Here is a 4,194-nt window from a genome sequence, read left to right on the forward strand (position 1 = left end):
TCACCGCACGTCCTAAAGACGTGTGAGAAAGCAAGGAGACTTTATGTTCGACGAGAAAACCACGCTAGGAGGAGCCAGATTCGCCCCAGTTAGCGGCGAATCTCTTCTACGACCGTGATAGCCTGGCTTAATATGGATGATAGACTACTCATATCAATAAGGAATTCCTTCTTTTCTGGAAGCCCATTCGGACAGAACTCTAAAGTTAAGCATGCTCAGCTTGGAGTAATTTCAGGATGGGTGACCGACCAGGAAGTTTCTCCTGGGTGCGCACGAGTGAGGACAAAGTGCGCAAAAAAGACTAGTATTGATCTGTGAGGCCAGTCTCGATCCCGCCAGGAGTAATGACCACCGGCGGGTGTGTCCGGGGTGTTATAAGTTGGTATCAGAGCCGACCCTCGCGGTTACACGGATGTTTGCGGACAGGTCCGCGGTCATGTTGTGCATGACGTTTGTGACCCGTTGTGGCACACGGCATGGCACATGTGCCAGACTGGAAGCACAGATGTATGTGCCAAGAGGGAACGTTTCTGTGGCCCGACGAGGACATCGGTTCCTCGGAGTGGGGGAGTATGTGATAGCCTGGCTTAATACGGATGATAGACTATTCATATCAATAAGGAATTCCTTCTTTTCCGGGAGCCCATTCGGACAGAACTCCAAAGTTAAGTGTGCTCAGCTTGGAGTAATTTCAGGATGGGTGACCGACCGGGAAGTTTCTCCTAGGTGCGCATGAGTGAGGACAAAGTGCGTAGAAAAGACTAGTATTGATCAGTGGGGCCAGTCTAGATCCTGCTAGGAGTAATGACCACTGGCGGGTGTGTCCGGGGCGTTACAAGTTGGTATCAGAGCCGACCCTCGCGGTTACATGGATGTTTGCATACAGGTGCGCGGTCATGTTGTGCATGACGTTTGTGACCCATCATGGCACACGGCATGGCACATGTGCCGGACTGGAAGCACAGACGTATGTGCCAAGAGGGAACGTTCCTGTGGCCCGACGAGGACGTCGGTTCCTCGGAGTGGGGGTGTATGTGATAGCCTAGCTTAAGACGGATGATAGACTACTCATATCAATAAGGAATTCCTTCTTTTCCAGAAGCCCATTCGGACAGAACTCCAAAGTTAAGCGTGCTCAGCTTGGAGTAATTTCAAGATGGGTGACCGACCAGGAAGTTGCTCCCGGGTGCGCACGAGTGAGGACAAAGTGCACAGAAAAGACTAGTATTGATCTGTGGGGCCAGTCTAGATCCTGCGAGGAGTAACTACCATCGGTGGGTGTGTCTGGGGCGTTACAACGGCTCCTCCCTGATGCCGCAAAAGGAAGAAGAATTGGGAGCAGTCGACTACCACGCGTTGTGCCCATCTCGGGCCGCGACGTGGTGTTCGTCGCGTCCCCTCCCACTAAAGTCAAGGCCACAGGCGACCCGGCAGCAAGCGCGTCGGGGTTGCCACTCCCGGCGTCGGTGCCGCGCCGCCCAAACCTTCCTCTCAGATCCAAGGGAGATCCCAAACAGGAGCTCGGGGGCTGGCCCCAGGCTCTTCTCTTCAGCATTGCCGGCGGGAGTGGAGAACAAGGGAAGAAGGAGAATGCAAAGGTGGATGGCTCTGCCCTCCTCCGTCCCTCCCTTTCATAGACCGGGCAGGGAAGGGCAGCCGTTCCATCCATGGGTGATCATCGCCCTCCTCCACCAATTCAAGACGGGCGGGCCCTTTCCAAAATATTCTCTCGTGCCACGCGCCTTCGTTACGTACCCCGCGCGATGCACGCTGCATACATGGCTATGGATAAGGGCATGCTGTGGGAAGAGTAAATTGGCAGTTTCTACCCCATGCGTTAAAGTCATTCACGGGCCATCACTGTAGCGGCCCCACCACTATTGGCTTGATGTCGCACATGGGAAAACCAGAAACTGGCCCGGAATCAAGGCTGATGAAGCGGCAACGGAAAACTCAAGGGGCTAACCCCTCCAGCAACCTTTCCTGTGCACTTATTAGGCCCTACCCCGACGACGCTTAACAGCGTGTTCGGGGCAGGCCCAGGCGCTTCTGTTGGTGCAATAAACCCTGGGTCTGTTGCCCAACTGTGCACATGCACAAGAACACGATTGAAGCACCAGCTTAAGTTAGAGATTGAAGGACCAAGAGATTTGAGGAACCAACATGCAGTCCGGAAGGACCAAGATCAAGCCATAAGAGCAAGATATCGGCAAGAGAAGGGCCTCCCTTGCCGGGCAGGCGAGCCCGGCAAGGGGCGAGGCCACCACAAGGAGCAGGCAACCGAAGCACCCCGGCAAGGTCTGCCGTGGCTTGTGGGGGCAAAACCACCCCACCAACCACTCAAGCACAACCCATGTCATCAATCAGTGCGGTGTTAAGCCGTGAGATGATTAAGTGGCGGCCGTTCACCACATGGAGGCCATTTCCTACAGAAGAAGCCTACAGATGACACCCGTCCTGTGACGTGTCAAGAAAATAGGTGCGGAGCTGGCAAGATAGCCCGGTAGGCATTGCCAGGCGACTAGTGATGTGACACTCAGCGGCGCATTTAATGCACCCTGTCAGCCCGCAGAGTTAGGTATGATAGCACTGTTCGCTATCATATCAGTGAATAATGACTACTTTGCCACTGTGGTGACCCCTTAATCTATAAAAGGAGGCCCATGGCACTCGTAGGAGGGTTTAGAAGGTTGGAAAGTTGATACACCCAAGCCACCATACGCGCGTAGTCAATGCAGCCCCTAGGCAGACCTTGCCGGGCAAAGTGTACTACGCACCACCACATTCATTCGACCATCAATCCACCAAAGCAGGAGTAGGGTCTTATGCCTCGCGGCGGCCCGAACCTAGGTAAATTGCTTGTGTGCTCTCTGTCGTGCGGCCATACGCTGGTCTTCTTTTTGTGCAACGTGTCGTCCCCCTGCCGAACCAGCAAGGGGCCCCTCGGTCCCATAGGTGGCCGCGGACATCCCGCAACACATGTCATCACCATAATCATCATATATAGGAACTTAGTTGTCACAATCAATTGCAACCTCCTCCAAAATAGCGGATTCATCATTAAATAAAGTCACAACCTCTCCAAATCCACTTTCATCAATATAATCATCATAAATAGGAGGCATGTGTCAGTGTCAAAACCGGCGGATCTCGGGTAGGGGGACCCGAACTGTGCCTCTAAGGCAGATGGTAACAGGAGGCGGGGGACACAATGTTTACCCAGGTTCGGGCCCTCTCGATGGAGGTAATACCCTACTTCCTGCCTGATTGATCTTGATGATATGAGTATTACAAGAGTTGATCTACCATGAGATCGTAGAGGCTAAACCCTAGAAGCTAGCCTATGATTATGATTGTTCTTGTCCTACGGACTAAACCCTCCAGTTTATATAGACACCGGAGGGGGCTAGGGTTACACAATGTCGGTTACAAGGGAGGAGATCTACATATCCGAATCGCCAAGCTTGCCTTCCACGCAAAGGAGAGTCCCACCCGGACACGGGACGAAGTCTTCAATCTTGTATCTTCATAGTCCAACAGTCTGGCCAAAGTATATAGTCCGGTAGTCCGAAAACCCCCTAATCCAGGACTCCCTCAGTAGCCCTGAACCAGGCTTCAATGACGATGAGTCTAGCATGCAGATTGTCTTCAGCATTGCAAGGCGGGTTCCTCCTCCGAATACACCATAGAAGATTTCAAACACAAGGATAGTGTCCGACTTTGCAAAACAAATTCCACATATCACTCTAGAGAGTATAATATTTCCACAAATCTAATATGCTGACAACTTCTCATAATGCGACATCATGCCATGGCCCAATCATTATTCGAACCGTTTTTCTCAACCAGCTACTGCACATATTGCGAGGCGGTTTTCTTGGCACGCCTTGTCGAAGCAGAGATCGTGTCCCCTTATCACGGGATTCTCGTCAATACGGGTGTGGGTAACCCAATCGCGCCTGCTTGTATGACTCCTCGATTTTAGGCAAGTTCCGAACGGCCATGCTGAGGACGCTTGATATTCATCCTCTTTATAAAGGGGCCAAGGCCTATCCTTTTCTTCTCGCGCTCGATCCTTCCCTTCCCCCACCTCGAATTCCAACACCCAAGGCTCAGGATAAGCACTTCAGACCTTCAATCATGTTCGGATCCAACCTTCAAGGCTGGTGGATGGCCTCTTCTATCACGGAGGAG

This window comes from Triticum aestivum, chromosome 6A (genome assembly GCF_018294505.1).
Source record: "Triticum aestivum cultivar Chinese Spring chromosome 6A, IWGSC CS RefSeq v2.1, whole genome shotgun sequence".
Taxonomy (NCBI): Eukaryota; Viridiplantae; Streptophyta; class Magnoliopsida; order Poales; family Poaceae; genus Triticum; species Triticum aestivum.